General features: G+C 42.3%; 1 long non-coding RNA gene across 1 annotated transcript in view; it reads right to left on the bottom strand.

Annotated features, from left to right (window-relative positions):
• The window catches only part of LOC132653462 (uncharacterized), a 51,743-nt gene extending 37,154 nt beyond the window's left edge, over positions 1-14,589 (bottom strand). Inside the window, exons 1-2 of the long non-coding RNA XR_009591199.1 lie at positions 14,515-14,589; positions 13,976-14,075 (exon numbers count right to left, since the gene is read on the bottom strand). This is a non-coding gene — a long non-coding RNA (uncharacterized LOC132653462). The remainder of the gene's footprint in view (positions 1-13,975; positions 14,076-14,514) is intronic.
• Between the last annotated feature and the right edge of the window lie 4,334 nt (positions 14,590-18,923).

The raw sequence follows: 18,923 nt of genomic DNA, 5'->3' as shown, positions 1-18,923 counted from the left end.
CAGCCACAGCTGGGCATTCCTCCTGGTTGACCTCAACCCACAGTGAGCAGGAGTCCCGCTAGGAGAGCCACTGAACAGGGATGAGATGGACTGAAACCCTGTCCTCTCCAGTGGATCCGACCACAGACTCGGACACTGGTGGGTTCTGTACCATGAGAGGAGAGGGGCCTGGAATTCAAGATCATGTGAACATGTGGTAACATTGTCAGCCGGCCAGGAGAGGACAAGGAGTGGACACTGGGCAGATTTGGAAGCTGCACTCCAGCTTCCATATTCAAAACACAACTTCCCCTCAGACGTTATCTTTATAAAATGAGATATCCTGAATAAATACTTTTTTCCTTACTATCAGAATAAAACACGCTCATGTATTTGTGTTCTATTCTTCATTAATCATGATAAAAAAAGCAATACTGGTCATTAAAGATTATTTTTAAGTTTTTGTTGAATTATTTCCTTTGCTGAATTTTCTGTTAGGTTAAAGGCAGAACAAAATATTCTAATTGGACACAAATTAGAGTAATTTACTCTCAGAAAAAAATGTGAAAGTTTCCACAAGCTATTATGAGAATTAGTTACTTCTTAATATTTAGCAATGAAACATCTCATTGTAAACATCACAAATAGATTTAATTAAATAATGGAGTATGTTACCAGTAATTACACTGAAAAGCATCTGTAAGTCATGTGGATTTCAATCTAAGTAATTTCAGATTTATAAATTTGAATGAGTAGCAGTGTCATTGATACTACAAAATATCAAAGATTTATGCATAAAAAAGCATTCAGTGCGTATACAGAAAACAGCTATTGACATGCGGCGAGGTAAACGCTTAGCTCCATTTATCCCGAAGGTTGAATATTGACTCCAGGCTGTTGAGGTCAGTGTTTATATCAAGCGAAAAATAAGTCTTCATTTTTTTTTTGCCATGGAGCCAAATGCCAATACATGTTGTCTTACAAATACTAAAAATGGACTGTACTCACATTTTAATGTTTAACAGCTTTCTGGGAGGGTACAGCATCTTTTCTGTAGTTTCACAAGAAATAGAATTTATCAAGTTAATCGGTAACATCGCTCTGTCTCTGTTTCTCCTTTTTATCTTTTTATGTGTCTTTTTTCTATCTATCTATCTATCTATCTATCTATCTATCTATCTATCTATCTATCTGTCTATCTGTCTATCTGTCTATCTGTCTATCTGTCTATCTGTCTATCTGTCTATCTGTCTATCTGTCTATCTGTCTATCTGTCTATCTGTCTATCTCTTTTCTTTTCATCCTCTCTCTCTTGAAGGTAGGCATCTTAGCTGATACCTAAGTTTACATTCATTATTTTCATTGTGAAAGAAGAAACCACAAACACCTTTGAGTGTGCATGTTTGTGTGTTAATGCGCGAGTGCATGTGTGTGTGTATGTGTGTGTTGTTGTTGTTGTGTGGTGGTGCATGTATGTATTGTGATGTGGTGGTGCATGTGTGTATGTGTGATGTGATGGTGTGTATGCATGTGGTGTGTGTGTGTGTGTGTGTGTGTGTGTGTGTGTGTGTAATACCAGGCTTGTGCTTAAAAGACTCAGCTACATGCTTAGTGTTGTGTTATCTGATATTTAAATGACTTCACCTTTACCTGAAGGTGTGCTTTCATTACCAGTATTGGGGAGATAAAGAGTGGTAGAATTTTCAGGACCAACTCTGCCTGTTGAGGACACAGCTGGGGCTGAATGCACCTAGACTTAAGAAACTCTTTGGCATTTCCCTAGATCCAGGACTTCTGGTGTTCAAAAAGGGGATGTTCCAAGAGAATTAGACAGATTGTCACTGTTCATGGGGTCTCAAAGGACCATGCTGGACTCTGAGTTCAACTTTCTGTCACTGTGAGTGCTGCATGTGGTGATGACTGACACAGGCCAAAGGAGCTCCCATGATGTACTCTGCTCCGCCTAATCAAGCCTTCCATACCTTCCTTATGGTTTTCTTACAGGTGTGTGGTCCTCCTCCCAATGCAGAGCAAAGAGGAAGCAAGGTAAGTCTGGTCTCAGAATGGCTTACTCTACTCTGAGGTTGCTTGCTGAAAGTGGATGGCTATGCTTTTAGACATGCTCGGAAGAAACAGCTCTCTCAGTTCTAATCTTTGATCATCACTGTATAGCCGTTCACACTGCCCTGTGGTAGATGTTAGCACAGCAGATATCCAAGAGAGCAAGGCATGGGTCCATGCTTAATGTCCTAAAAGGGATTACAAGAGAGTGAGTAGGGAAGGCTGGAGCTTCTGGCAGAGACTTCTACGGTGAGTCCATAGAGTTTAATTCTTATAAAACATCCCCACTTTTGATCTTGGAAGTCCTGCATCTTGGGTGAATTGAAGTCTCAGGCAAATTTTACCTACCTGGGTCTGCATGAGAAGGCTTCCCAACACAGGGGATGCTCCTCAGAGATACGGGCACCAGTCACTCTGAAAACAGCCCCACTTTATGTGGTGTGCTTGTCAGTGACTCAGGGACAGATTAGCCTTATAGGGTGGGGCCCAGCCTGAGCTCTGCCCCACTCCTCCCACAGCTGGTCCAGGTGCTGTCACCGTAGAGTGTATTCGCCAGTGTGGCCACCAACATCCAGTGTCAGTGAGGTGCTGGCATTGAGAGGTCGCATGTCCATGGGGATGAGGAGAAACAGGATGCTCACTGGACTGAAGCCCTGGCTATGTTTCCCTGAGTTTCCTGGATTTGCAATAATTCCTCTTTATATAAGTATTATCTGTCTTGTTTTCACAGAAGTTACCAGTGTTGTCACAGTATTGTGGCTGCTGAGGTATAGATGGAGAGGCTTCCGGTAGCCAGTGCCTTATCAGGATAAGAAGCTGTGGCATAAGACATGGTACCCAGGTTACTGTGCAAGCAAACCACAGGTCGGAACAAAAGGAGAGAGTTGAAACTTTCTCACTGGTCATAGTGGTGGGTGGTCCTGGTACAGAGACCGGTAAGAGGCCATTAGGTTATGTTATTCCAAAGATGTCACAAATCTCCCCTGAGGCAGACACCACTCCGATATATCTTCATGGGAAACAGCACAACTCACTTTGCTGACACCCCTTGACAGCAACAGCTACCCCCAAATACAATTTCCCCTGAGCTTGATTTACTTAGTTAATTTTGTTTGTACCGTCAATAATGACTCTCCATGAGGGATGCCTCCCTTCCAGCTTTTGGATGTCCTTTGTGCACTCCAGACCTGGAGTCTGTCACAGCACTCCTAAGGAATATCGCCTCACGCCCAATCCCACCTGGAACACGTTGCTCTTTGATTTTGCTATTGTGCAGCTCTCTAGCTATGAGTCTTCTCTCTCCACAACTACGAGTCTTCTCAGCAATAGTGGAGAACAGTGCTTCTGTTTGATGACAATATGTAGCTAAAAGCTGGGGGAGGGTGACAGACAGTCTCACCTGTGTTGGCAGTAGTGCTCATTGATCCTACATGGATCTGTGTGCACTGTCAAAAACAGAGCAGGTGACACTTGTGAAAACTTTCAGCCCTGCTACCCCCAGGCACACGTGGGACCATGCACTCCTCATTAACGACACCATGTTCCCATGCGTCTTAAGCCTTCATGGATCAATGGGCTTGACTGGAGAAGCAGGCTTGGGGTCCTGCCTGTTGAATGTGGGTCTTGACACATTACTGGTGACAATGCTTGGAGCTCAAAGTCAGCACACACTTGAGAGGTGTAGGTGTGAAGGTGACAAGGAATGTGAAAAACCTGTGCTTCGCCTTGACCTGTGTTGTGTACCTGACATACATTCTGTGCTTCCTGTCTCCGTCCCTGACCGTAAAGGCAGACACAGTGGAGCCAGTCTCCAGACCGCTGGATCTCAATGGGACTGTTATCCGTGATGTTCATGGTTGCAGCCCAGCATGTCGTCAACTGGCTTATACCCACCTTCCTGACAGGGGTAAATTATTCATTTCAAAATTCCTTTTGTTACAAAAAAATCCAATAAGACAAGTACGTTTTTGCTTAATGCACAGGTAGAAAAACATAAACAAGCTCTTTGGCTCCACAGATCCCATCAGTTCTGGCACACGGCCACTCTCGTGACAATATCTAATGCTTCTTGGTTGCGCCTTCGTAATTTCCTTTAAAAAGTGTCCTGCTGGCTTATTGTCTGCTTATGAAGAACTGCTTTCTTATGCCTGATTTGAATTTTTTGTTAACTTTTATCTAATCCTCTGGCACAGCCATCCATCAGCTTCTCACGGAGATCATCTTGGGAACTGTTGTCGCACACTGTCTAATTCTCCTCTGAATTATTGTGCTTTCCCCAGCCACGTCTCCTTGTCAGCGGTGAACTGCAGCCCCCACTGTTTTTCCTCGTGAAGGAAAATGCCTTCATTATGCACTGATCAGTGTATCAGAGAAGAAACTTGTTTGCATGAAAACCACCACTGTCTATTGCACCATTAATTTTCTCTTTCTTGTCTGCAGTTTGCTGCTGTCTTTAACAGGACTGTCTCCATTTTCCAGCCTCCCTTTGTGCTCTTGTGGTGATGTAGTCACTTAGAGCCAAAGAGCATACTTGTTATTATTGATCTTTACACTATAATAACAAAAAAATCCCTCTTAAGACAGTTGATAGAGAAAAAAGCAAGACTTAGACAAATATTGACTGTTTCTCTCATTTCAGGCTCTAGTTGCAAATATAAATGTGTGTGTCTATGTGTTTCTATCTTTAATATGAAAGCAAGGGAACTAGTTTAGGATGAGAGAGGAGGGAAGAAGAAATGCAATGAAGGGAGAAACTGGGTCAAGATAAACATCGATGAACGTATCACACTGAAACCCCTTATTTTCTACGCTGACTGAGAAAGTTAACGAAAGTAGGAACAATCTGAGGTGACACACAGAGTTTGCGCCTTCCTCCATTGGCTGATCCATTGGTCAACAAAAGTGGACAGCTGCGAGTTCTTGGGTAGGAGTTAGGAAAGCAGGAACATCTCTGAATGTGAGAACAGAAGCAGCATTCTGGGAATGAATGACAGAAGTTGAAAGCGTGGGTTCTTACTGTCATAGATCACTTTGCACATAGTCCTGAGAAGGCTCTTTGCCACGGGATGAAAAACATATATGGAATGAAACTCTGTATTGCCAAATTATACTCACACATCTATTCTGGAATCTCTTTCTTCAGCTGGTTCCTAGGTATTATTTAAATAGTCCTGCTATTTTTTTATTATGAAAATGGTGAAGTAATAATAGTGATCATACCCTGTATAATAGCACATCTAAGAGTTCAGATTTCCCACAGTTGGAGAAAGCTAAATTCAGGTAATCCTTCCTACACTAAGCAGGTAATCCTTCCTACACTAAGCAGGTAATCCTTCCTACACTGAGCAGGTAATCCTTCCTACACTGAGAAGGAAACACCACCTATGGTTGATGTAGTTCGGCATCCAGAGTCATCTTAGGTCTTTCAACACTGGTGCATCCTGTAGTTAGTCTTTCCTATAGCATCTGTTGGTCCAGCCAAAAAAACATTTCAAAGTTCAAATCAACAAAATTCCAGTATAAAGGAAGCTTTCAGATACCATATTGTTGAGTGGCAAAACCTCTCTGTCTTGCTGAGGCAGATGCTTACGATAGAAGCAGACATGTTGCAGGTTTATTTCCAGGGAACAGCCATCACAGACCGGCCCCAGCCTGCCGTGGGAGTAGAGTCCTGCTTTATAACCCTGGATGTTCACTCTCTTCTCTCCTGGTCCTCATCACCACATTCCCTTCTTTCTTTCTGTCATCCTTAGTTTCCTGATTGAGTCAGCACAATTTGTCACAGTGACTCAAAATAAAAGTACGTAGGCTTTTATTTTCACACCTGAAACTGTTGATCTTTTCATGCATCTCAATTCCGTCTCTTTTCTAGGATAGTAGCCATCCTGGGGAATTGGCAGCATCCTTTGGGAACACTGGTGTTGAGCCTGATTGTTAAATTGGCCACAGGTCATGGACAATCACAGCATGTCCAATGAATATAATTAGATTAGAAGGCTGGATACTAGGTATCATAGAAAACTAAGGCCCCAGAAATGAAGTGATGTAGGTCACACATTCTGTTTGAAAAGATCTAATCTAAATGAAAGGATCCCTAATCCCAGGTTCTTTTTCTTAAATAACCCCCTGGTACAACCTAAACTGATCCTGAAGGGAGTGAGCGAGGGCCGTGCAGCCATCTGAGGATTTCTTCTGCCTAGAGCCTCAAACAACCTGAACATCATTATTAAAATACTATTTTATATCCTGAGACTGATTCTAAATTTGTTTGACTTTCAAAAACAGAAGGTTTACTGGAAGGCAAGGTGTGATTAAGTAAAAGCTCAGGTGAGATCAATGATGTTTCCTCTTACATATCCACAGGGCACACATTCCATAAGGTTCTCACCAATTGCAGACTCTGGTGACCATGGAAAGCCATCTGTGACTCTAGGGAAAGGGGCATCAAAGAAAAAGAGGTTCTGAGGTTGGACCAGCAGTGGGCCAGGCACGAGTAAGAAACATCTATTATCAATATCCCTGCCTAGGAATCAGGATGGCTTAGGAACTTGTCCTCTGAGCAGGCGATGAGAATGACTCAGTGCTGATAATCCTGGGCCAGGAGGGCAACTCTATCTGTCACTGAGGCTCTTAACTGACACAAGGATGTCTTTTCCTAATAATTAACTATTTCTGAGAAAGAATGAAGTGCCCTTTACCGTGACAACTGAAATCCCACATCTGTACCTCACCAAGAGCCTTTCTCATTGTTAGTGCATATGTAACCTTAGATTTATATACTAATAAACATCATCTAACTTACCTTGATTTTATATTGAGTACACATCACAGCCACATCATTAAGTTGTGACTTTCCCATTCCCCAGGACTATCTTGTATATTGCCCTCCACAGGTTGAGACCTAGGGAGGGGCGATTCTGGGTACTCATCACTTCAGAATGGTTAGTACACTCAAGTTATGTCCTGGTAGCCAAGCTTCTGAGTTCCATTTAAAATGTCTCATTGCCAATATTCAGGTTTTCATAGGAGTTAAAAAGTTACCAGAGACAATTTTGTTGCTCTCAGTTTTTCCACGTTATGGTTTTTCCTTTTTTTAGTGTAGTATTTTAAAATTACCTTTGAGATGGCTAAGATGAATAACTCAAGTGACAACACATGCTGGAAAGGTTGTGGAGAAAGGGGACCACTCCTCTATTGCTGGTGGGAATGTAAACTGGTACAACTGAGAGACCAAAAGATTAAAAATCAGCTATTAATTAAGGCCTGAACTAGGTGGGTGGAGAAGTCCAGTAATGCCCTGAGGGGAAGGACTGCCTTACTGCATTCTTTCCCCACCCACTAGAGATATAGTTGCTAGGAAACTGGTCCATCCCCCTAGGGAGGGACACCAGGTCATTATGGTCTGGGGACCTTCCTATAGCCAATCAATTCAAAATGTAGTATTTTGACCAATAGATGCTTGCCAGGCAGGAATTGCCCCTGCCTTGGGCATGCTGGGATGGAGCAGAATCTTTAAATCACCCAACTAACCTGGGCACAGGCGCTCAGCTCCCATCACTTTGGCGGTGGGGGGTGTGGGCCCAAGCTATAGCTTGTAATTTACAAAAAAAAAAAAAAAAAAAAAAAAAAAAAAAAAAAAAAAAAAAAAACTCATGTATTTACAGCAGAGTCTGTTTATTCCTTGTCTTTTGGGGTTCGTGAACTGGGCAGAACACAACCACTTTGGAAGTCAATCTGGCACTTTCTCAGACAACTAGGAATAGTGCTTCCTCAAGATCCAGCTATACCACTCCTAGGCATATACCCAAAATTTGCTCAAGTACACAACAAGGACATTTGCTCAACCATGTTTGTAGCAGCTTTATTTGTAATAGCCAGAACCTGGAAACAACCCAGATGTCCCTCAACAGAGGAATGGATACAGAAATTGTGGTTTTTTTACACAATGGAATACTAGTCAGCAATCAAAAATGAGGAAATCATGAAATTTGCAGGAAAATGGTGGGATCTAGAAAAGATCATTCTGAGTGAGGTATCCCAGGAAAAAGACACACATGGTATACACTCACTCATATAGTCCTATAAGATATGATAAACATAATGAAATCTATACACCTAAAGAAGATAAACAAAAAAGAGGACCCGGGGTAAGATGATCAATCCTCACTTAGAAAGACAAATGGGAGGTGAATTGGACATAGGAGAAAACAAGTAGCAGGACAGGAGCCTACAGCAGAGGGCCCCTGAAAGACTCTACCTAGCAGTGTATCAAAGTAGATACTAAGACTCATAACCAAACCTTTGGCAGAATGCAGGGAATCATATGAAAGAAGGGGAGAGAGTGCAGGGGTCTTTTCTGAGACTAATACTCCACCAAGGACCGTGTATCGATATAACCTAGAGCCTCTGCTTGGATGAAGCCCATGGTAGCTCAGTAACCAATTAGTTTCCCATAGTAAGGGGAACAGGGACTATTTCTGACAGGATTTCAATGCAGGCTCTTTGACCTCCCCACCCCCTAAGGGAGTCCTGCAGGTACTTGATAAAACAGGGTCAGATGAAAGGGGAGGAGGTCCTCCCCAATCAGTGGACTTGGAAAGGGGCAGGGAAGAGATGAAGGAGGGAAGGAGGGTTTGGGAGGGAATGAGGGATCGATCGGGATACAGCTGGGATACAGAGTTAATAAAATGTAACTAAGAATAAAAAAATAAAAAAATAAAAAATAATAAATTACCTTTTGAGGATTTTATACACAAATGCAATGTAAGTTGATAATGTTCATTCATATTTTCTCTCTTTAAACTGCCTCCTTGATCTCTCCTAACACGCAGACACACACACACACACACACACACACACACACACACACCTCTCTCCTTTGTCTAAACATATACATCCCAGAGTCCAATTAGTGCTTTCCATGTGCGTATAGGTGTTTTCACTAATCCTTAGCTCTTTGGAGTTCAGTACTTGTCCTACTTAGTGTGTACCTAAAGACAAAGGTAGCATGATGTAGGTAGCAGTCCTTCAGCCCCTATGTCTCTGGGAGGGGACCATCCTGGTAGACATGGTTGTGGTCGGTACAGGCTTCCTCCTGCTCACAATGGATGCTGTTATAGTTTGTTCATCTACATGACCTCTGACTAGGATTTCCAGTTGAGGTCTCCAGCAAGGAAGATATCTCAGCAGCTGACAGCTGGGTACTGCTCCAAATTCTACTCTTCAGTTGGTAGACTTTGCATCTCATCCTCTGCTTCTCAGCTCTCGCACTCCTGCCAGAAATCCCTGCTACATGGAGGATTATTTCTAACTAGCTCCCAACCGGTTTCCTTCTAAGTATCCTAGCTTTGATTCATAGAAATCATGTGTGTTTCCTTGGTTAGCTCTCTGTCTGAAAAATCTATCACTTGTTCACACTTGTAAAGTTGCATTTGTCATGTCAGACCGTGTAGCCATTTGGATGTGGATATCACTGTTTGGGCATTGCTCTATTCACGTTTATACCCTTCATTCTGGACATGGTGAAGTAGAGCTCACTGGCTGCTCCCAGTAGCCTTGCTCTGAACACCGGCACTTCCATTTTATAGAGAGACAAGTGCAGGAATGACGACATATTCATCACACACTGTAGAGGAGCTAAGGGGTCATGTTTGGCATCATGACTAATGGCCTGAGAAACCACGTAGCTGTAGGCATTGAATGAGGTCCTCAATGCAACCAAATACAACTTTCTCAGACCTGGGCCCTGACCATCATGGACATATACATTAAAGTTCAGAGACCTGGATGTTTGCCCCAAGGTCTTTACCTGGGTCCAGTCCATGAATGAATGCCGATAAGCCAGGCACACCATTGGTATAGATGTGTTTGGAGTTAGTTGTTGGCCTACTTCCAGGTTTACCAAAACATAATGAGCATGTAAATATGTCTTCTGAAATCAGAGGATGCGCATCTCATTCAGGAATTGGTTGCTTAGCTTCCCTCACCCTGGGGTACCAAGACTGCGTCATATTTGACATGTATTTGTGTCATGGGTGCAGAGTTATCTCCTGTGAACAAAAGTGGATCTGGTCCAAAGGGCTGGCCTTGAGATGCTACAGAATTGGTTGTCAGAGTTCCTGAACTTGAACTACAGACCTCCAGCCAGAGGACAAATCTTTAACTAAAAGTAAGCTGTGTGCCAGAGATTTGTGTTTAAAAGTATGGGTGTCTCTACAGGCTCATGAATTTGTTTTCATAGACATAGATATCTAGAAGACTGTGTCAAAGTTCCAGATTGTCAATATTCTGGTCTTGAAAGTCCTACATACACTCACACATTTCTTCAAAAACTTGGGTTCCATGAAATTCCAGAGGCTCCCTTTACTGCCATATTTTGGGGAATCTAATATCTTTCTTATCTCTTTTCCTATGGATTCCATTTTCCCTGTACAGAGATTTGGAAAAGGTGTTTTCTTCTCAATTCTACATGTAGAAACATTGAGGCTTAAATTGTAATTACAACACCCTAAAATGTGTTAGAACAAATGTCCTCAAGATCATTACCGTAAGTGAAATAACACAGACATAGACTCATAGTAATGGCAAGGTGGGGGCTGTGAATGTCAGCCAGGGAAATGCAAATCAGAGTAAGCAAGCTTACAGTTTTAAGATCAGTGAGTTCTCAGGACCTAAAATGCAACATAGTGAGAACAGTCAATAACAGTGTATTATACCCGAGATTTGCTAAGGACATGGATCTCAAGGCCAATATATGCACACCCACACACCCCTACCCAAACCCACACCTCATCCCTACACTCTCCCAACCCCCCCAAAAAAAACTGGTAATCAGACAAGATGGATATATTGTTATCAAGATGGCAGTAGATACTTTACAGCATATACCAATATCAAAACATCACCGTGTACTTTTTGATACATAGAGCTTCTTCCTACCAATAATAGACAAATAAAGGAGAAAGCTAACATCGTTTTTTCCTGAAAAAGCAAAAGAAAAGATTTGTGGGCTTTGAAAAGGTGCTGTGTATTATAACATGTCTCACTAGAGACAGGGTCGGCCCCTTTTTTCACTGATACTTACATTCACAAAAGATAGTCAACAATCTTTGGTGCGAGGAATGTTACCTACAAATCAGTGATATTGACACGGGTGAGTGCCACACCTCTGAGGAACAGGCAGCTCTGTCCCCTCACATGCCCGCTTCACAGAAACAGGCTTTAAGCTTGAAAAGAGAGACAGGCACTCTCTGAAATATCAGTCCGAGGAACCCGAGAAACCACCCACTTGGTAAAGTCTTATAGCCCAAGTAAACACAGGTTTACTTGGATTCATACTGAGTGGTGAGTCACCAGTAACCTGATGGTAAACTGTGTCACCCACTGGTGGTAGTGCTCCTGTTTTATTATAATTTACTCTCATAGATACACAACAGAAACTTGACCTTAATGATCAAGGTAAACCAGCCATCCAGCTATGGAGAGGATCCCAGGGAAACAGGACTATGCCTGCCCTCTCCTCCTCTCCTCTCGAACATAGTGTCTGATCTTCATCTGTGGCACCAAGAGGTAAAGAGCAGAAAAGATAGTTGGATAGTTGGGCACTCTGGACCCACGTGGAGGGTGCTATACACTCCCTAGGTAAGAACTGCAATCTCTTTCTCTTCTCTTCCTCTCTCTATTTTAAGTTTCTCTCTCTCTCTCTCTCTCTCTCTCTCTCTCTCTCTCTCTCTCTGTGTGTGTGTGTGTGTGTGCACTTGCATTTGATATCTGTGAGTACGGGCGCACATTTGCAATGGTTGATACGGATGCCAAAAGACAGGCCTTGGAGGCTGTCCCTGTTTTTACCTTAAGGTGGGCTTGAGATGTAGCTCAGGTTGGTTAGTAGTCTCAGCAGGCACTTTTGCCCAACTACTGACTCAGTCATTCTCTTGGGATTTCTGTTTGTTTGTTTTGTCAGGGTCTCGCACTATATAATTCAGGCTGCCACAAAGTCATTGTGTATCCCAGACTGACCTTAAACTAGGACAGTCCTTCAACCACAGCCTCTCCAGTGAGGAGAAGATGGGCTCTTAAACCCTGTGCAGAGCGTGCTGGACCTTGCCTCTAATGAGCGTCTGGGAAACTCTAATACATTCCATGTACTTATGGCTATTTGTTTTAATGGTAAGAACACTTGAATCCATCATTATTAGAAAACCCTTGAGAATGAAGCACTCTTTTCCTCACCCTTTTTCATTGATTTATTTGTATTTCTATTATTTTATCATCTCTTCTGGGGTATGGCACACCTCCTCAATATCACGGAGACTCATTCTAAAGGAGGGCTTAGCAAAGACTTGCATGCATATTCTGCAATTCCCTTCCTCTTCATCATGCTGATCTTGTGTAGCATACAGTGTGCACTGTGTAATGTAGCTCTACATTACATACAATGTGTGACGTACATGCTGTGGCTTTTTATGTAAAGTAATACTATATAGCATTAATGGGTTATTAAGATTTTAGCATCAATGATTGGTATAACGTTTTCCTGTTTGATTTTCAATGAGTTCAATATCTGTACATAGAAATTCTCACAAACAAACACATTTAAGGTTCCCAATATGATTTAAACAACAACAACAAGTTTTCTTGAAACCAAAAAAGAAATTTAAGAGTTAATAGATTTCTGTATGAGTTTGAAATGGCACTCCTGGCTATGTCATATTAAGTTACACTTATAGCGAATTTTGATTTGTTGTGTAGAAACTCAGTTTGTGCAGACAGTCTCAACTATCCTACTTCCTGTGCTCCATCAGAACCAATGACAGTCAGCTGGTACCTGGGGGACTCCCCCAGTGTAGAAAGAGGCCCGATATTAGCTGTCGTCACTGACAGGCCCACTCCCAGTTGTGCCAAAAGTGTGGCTCAAACTCCATGTCTCCCAGGCCCACTCACCAACGTGCACTGAGAAGACCCAATTACCCCTCACCCATGCTCAGCTCCTGCCCAGGTACAGGGAGAAGGAGGCATTTGGGGGTCCAGGGTACTAGTTAGTAAGAAGTTATACAGAGCGCCCTTTCCAAGAGGAATATAATTGCCGTTGGAGGCACTTGAAGGTACCAGAACTTTCCTTTCAGACCCTGATGCATACTCCATTGTCTCTTGAGATTTCACTTACAAAAAGAATGGATTCCCAGATCAAGGTGCCCAAGGACCTGTGCTGGAGACGGACTATAGTGAGACTTCAAGCCAGAGCCACTGCGCCAAACACTTGAAAGCATTTGGAGGCTGATTGATTTTCAAGTGGTGGGGACTGCATATGCCGTTTCCCTAGGCAGCACTGCAACAGCTGAGGTGAAGGAAGAAAGTCCTGTGAGTTCTCGGCCCAATGGTGACTCCCCACTCTGCTAATTCTCAGAACCCTGGACAGTCCACAAGGACCTGCCCATGGGAGCCTCAGAATTAGAACATAGCCTGAGACTAAATTCCATTCTTGTCTGAAAATCTGGCACTCAGGCCAGATGTAATTGAATTGGAAGAATGGAGAGATGCAAGAGCTGTCGATCAAATTCACGCCAATTACTGTAGTGATTCTAACGGCCTCTGCAGCTTGGAGTCTCAGAATCCGAATTCTAAGGATTCTGTTTATCGATGACTGCTGGCCCTCAAATGTACTAGCAAAGCACACGAGGGCAGATATAATCTAGTTAGATCTCAAATATTTCTTCGGGCCCCAGACAGACTGGGGACACGCCCACACCCTGACACAAATTTTGGAGAGGGAATACAATGCTGCCAGGGCCTGGAAAGAGCTTTAAAATGTTTATTTTATTTTTTTAATTTTTATTTAATTTTTGAACAAGCAAAGGACAAACAAAATCTATAGCCAGTTCAATTACCCACATAACACAGTTAAATCACAAGGTTATGAAGTTACCAGTCAGTCACTTACCTGCCAAGCTTCTGTCTTCTCTGTGGTTTATCATTATCCCTCAGTGATTTCCACCCTCATTGGCAGTTTTGCTTGCACACCTTTTGCTGCACAATTCTACCTGCAAAATTAATGCCAGGAGCCTGAAAGTTTTACAGGAGCTTCACTTTGTTCCTCCTAATTTCCTAAAGAAACGTTGTTAAATACTACAGTAAAAATTTTATGGGCATGAAAATAAGTAAGTTGATAATATACAAGAGTTATCTCAGGAACAGGAGGAGGTTTTTACATCTCTGTGATAAATTTGCTGAGTCTTGAACTTTAAAATGAGCTTCGGGTAGTCCTATAAATTGGAATGCTGCAGCCACTCCTGCCCTCCCTCTGTCATGTCCCCCAGGTCTACGGTGCTCTTGGACAGTATTTCTATTAAATCTCCCCATATTTCTAAGTGTGTGCATGGCTCTGCCCTTCCTGCCCACCCCTCATCACAGAACATCATTTGCTCATATTCGTATCAGGGAAACAAAATTCTGGCGTGTTGAGTCACTGATTGACCATACCTGCTGACGGACTTGTGGTCTATGATAAGAGAGAGCGATTCCTCTTTGGAGTCCGGAGCAGAGTCCCCGGGTGTTCTGAGGAAGGCAAAAACAACCCAGCGGAAGTACGCAAGCATGACTCAGAACAAGGGCGGTGTGCACACTGCATGTGTTGCCCCGATATACTGGTTTCTCATGTGAAGAGCCAGACAGGAGAGAGGGCTCTTCTTTGTCAACCCAGAGAGTAGGCACACAAAATGTACCCGTGTAAATGGAATATAATAAAGGAGCAATTAAAATGCTCATGCATTCTCACTTCCTTTCTCTCCCCAGTTAGCAAAAGTAGTCAGTATGTTCATGTGTATTTACAGGACACTGAGGTGTTTCTGCTTTCTCGAGTTTGTTGCTAATTTTCTATCATCCAGACCTTTCGAGGGCAAGACACGTGGCCTTCCAATGAGCTGGTGGTTCTCATGCCTTCTCTGGATGGTGGACTCCATCCACACAGAGAGTTTTGTCTTCTGTTGCTCATGCTGGACAGCAGCAGTCTGACACTAGGACCATCGTGCTGGATTCCGTGCTGTCCTCTCTACCTCCAGTGCTGTAATTATCTGCAGTCGCTGTGCAGAGCAGCAGGCAGGTCATTTTAGGAGCTACTTCTGTCCTGGAAGAACTGTGTGCATTTCGTGGATCTTGGTGATGGGCTTTTAAGAATGTCTGTTTCTCTCTGCCTGTATCGCCAGCCCTCATCTCTCAGTGCTGTTTCTCATCTCTGTAGTCATCATTTGCCAAGTCTGCCTGCTTTTTACAGGCTCACGAACAAAGTGACAAAAATGTTTCAATTCCACTTGAAATAGATTTTGATGGAGCTTTCCCGGCTTTATTGTGAGACCTGCTACTTCTTTTCTAGCTGAGGATTCATTCATTCATTCACTTATTTCTTAATTCTTTCTGGTTTTTCCCCCATTTTCTTGATAAAGGTACCCCAATACTGTACTGTGAGCCAGAACCACTATACAAGTGGATTGACATATATTTATATATATTGTATGATTCCAAACTTCCTATCACAGGAGAATTGCCTCTAAATCAGCATGAGGTGGCCTTCTTCATGGTACTGTAGGTTAAGAACATGTAGTATTATAATGAAAATTTAATATGAATTCAATATGGACTCTGTGACCTAACAGTGTAAAAATAAGAGTAATATTTACAGTCATTCATCTACTGATATATATAAATAGTCCATTGAGCAAATACGATTTTACCATACTTAAAATACGTGACTTTCTTTAAGCAATATGTAATATACTTTATATGCAATGCATAATTTTATTTGAAGTGTTACACCATATACAATTATTATGCAATGACTGACTTGTCTAAGAATTTTTGAAAGTGTGTTCCAAGGTGGGACTCTTATGATAGTTTTAATCATATGCTAGACACATGGATTTGTGTGTGTTGGTTTTGTTCTCAGGTTTTCTTTGCTATTGCATTGTGGGATGCGTATAATATGACATATGTACACAGTCATGTGGGTGCATGCAAGTGGATGCATATATAGAAGCTACAGTTAACATTGGGTGTCCTTTTGAGAGAAGGACTCTCATTAAAACCCCATGTCACTGATTGGGCTAGTCAGGTTGGCCACAGGGATCTGTCTTTCTCCATCTTGGCCCAGCACTGGAGTGGCAGACATGGGTCAATGCTCATTGTGTGAATGTTGGAGTCCGAGCTCAGATCTTTATGTTTATGGGCAGGCACTTTATACAACAAGTTTATGTTCCCAGCCCAAAGACTTTGTTTTCTGTCAGTATTATGCTTTAAAGTTAGTCCAGTCTGTCTGTAGAAGTCTGGTGGTTAAAGCGTGCGTGTTGCAACAGTCCCTCCACACTGGGCACAGAGGTGGGATACCAGCGGCACCCTTTGTGATAGGAATGTTTCTACAGCACAGAGCGGATGTTGCTGTAGGAATGCACTCCTCTCTTCATGCATTCGTGGGGATTGCTAATAAGGACTTTTAGTTTCTGAAACTCAAGGCAATATTTCAGAAACTATTATCATTGTACAGTTCGAGTGCTTGTCCCCAAAACAAAATCTGCATTCGTCCGATGATGCCGATTTTCTGTTTTGACCCAGTTTCCAACCAGAGGCTAGCGAATGATTGGCGCTTGTTTTGTGAGCTGATGGTGTTGATAATGCTGCTACCTCGGGGCTGAAAAACACTAAAATATATAGATTTTCTGCTTGGCGGATTCCTTCAAGAACTGTCACAGTGATGCCACTGATTGAGAGTGACCCAACAAGACGCAATAAGCACAAAAGGCGATAGGACCAAAATCATATTTTCCAACTGGCCTGCCTTCTTTTCCTGTGCTATAATTTTTACTTGAGTTTGACAGCTAATCTTTGGTAGGTGTGTGGTGATTATGAGCCTCCCGTCTTGCAGAAGCAAGGTTTAGAGTCAGACTGACAGTGATTATGTTTTAAGCATTTATCATTCAACGATTCACAAATATCCATATGGCTTTCTGCAGACGTATTGACAACTTGAAACTAGAGTGCTCTGGTATGCAGCTGCCTTCATTATCTCAGAGTTACTGAACACTGAGTGTGGAGAAAGCATATGGACATTCTCCTCTGTTGTCCGTTACCCCATGGTTTGGGTGTGCAATGATAAGGCTGAGCAGAGAGGTACAAGGCCAGTGAGCACTGTGAAATCAGAATGCAACTGATTGGCATGGCAGATTAAGACCTTTTATTTGGAAATGGCAACATGTGACTGTCAACAAGACAATGTCTGAACTTGGCATTGAAACACCTCATAGGAGTATTGACTGTTGATAAAACTAAGAGAGCAATGTATGTGTGGAGATTCAGAAGATAGGGAGATGGTTTTTAAAAACTAACAGAAATTAAAACCGAACAGAGTGCAAGCAAATACAGGCAGAAAAGTGGATAAAATTAAACATGGTGAGCTAGATTAAGAGATTGGAGTGAAAGTAGAATTGCACAATTTTTCAATATAAAGATAAATAGAAGAAAGAAAAATAGATAAGGCACAGAGATTATTTAATAAGTAAGACTGAGGATTGTTTTATTTAATAGTCTTCATATCTGGTTTAGTAATAAATATAGGCAGATATTTCCATTCTTATTACAACTTCTCATACAAGTTATATCATCAGACTTTTGTCTAAAGGATGGGAGTTAAAGCTCTAGGAGGATGAACGATTTTACCACTGAAGGCTCTGACAGACAGCTAGCCTTGAGGGCTACAGCCTACCTGACACGAGTCTTTAGCCTGAGCCTTCAACAGTAGGATTCTCTCCATCCCTTGCTGGTCACGATGCATCTGTTGGGACAGACTTCACTGGGCTTTGACCTGACACAGCTATGGATTTATAGCTGATGCTCTCTCCTCCAGGACATGTCTAGGACAGGGGAGTTGCTGTGAGACTCTCAATGTGCATGGCTTTTGTGCAAAGATGCTTGGTCATTATAAGAAGCAATCTGTAGAGTTTAGAATAGCTTTGAAGTAATGTAAAATTTGTTAACATTACATCAAGGGCCCACATAAAACTGTGGTTTAAATTTACATCTAGGACCATGAGCTTGACATTAGAGACCCTTCCTGCTAGCTGCAAATTCTCACCACCACTCCACTCAGCTTCTGTAGATAAGTCCTCTATGGAGCTCTGTTATATGGAACCCTGGTGTTATGTTTATTCTTGGCTGGTGGGATTCAGTTCTGTGATATCCATGGAATCCTTCAAACAAGATGGATACGTATAATAGTGGGACTCAGTGGGTATCTCTCCCTGTTCAGAAGAAAGGTGACCATTAGTGCAACCTGTCACTTGCCTTGGATAAATCCCTGTGGAGTGGTGTCCTATGCTAAACATGTTTCAGTACAATGGTGTGTGGTATGGACTATGCTCAGTTTGGTTTGGGGACTTCACTAGTCTTCAGGTACTAAATGTCCTGTTTACTGTCCCAGGACAACATTTAAAATGTAGTCATCACACCTGCTGAGGACCCTTCTGGCTACGGACCTTTCTGTACCCTTCCTTTTTTGATCACTCTGACTGACAGCTATCCCCACAGTTGGACCCAGTCCTTTCAAGTGATGTAACTACTATTTTCTTCTTTAGCTTCTTATGCTAATCGAACATAATGTTTTACTGAAAATTACCATGACATCTTTCCCCTTCCAAGGCCACAAGTATTTGAAATATCCAGAAAAGATTGTTTAGACTTACTTCAATGTAAATGAAGAACAGATGTTATGCTTTTCATGGAAGATGGTAGGTGCAAAAATGTGTGCTTTGGGGAGACTGCACTGATATTTGTTATGCAAGAAAAGCTCATTCTTTCAATAAATATTTAGTAAGCAGCTACAGAATACCAGAAAGTGTTACCAGTAC

Source organism: Meriones unguiculatus, chromosome 4 (genome assembly GCF_030254825.1).
Source record: "Meriones unguiculatus strain TT.TT164.6M chromosome 4, Bangor_MerUng_6.1, whole genome shotgun sequence".
NCBI lineage: Eukaryota > Metazoa > Chordata > Mammalia > Rodentia > Muridae > Meriones > Meriones unguiculatus.
The sequence above is the reverse complement of the archived record's forward strand: the minus strand, read 5'-3'. Positions and strand labels throughout refer to the sequence as shown.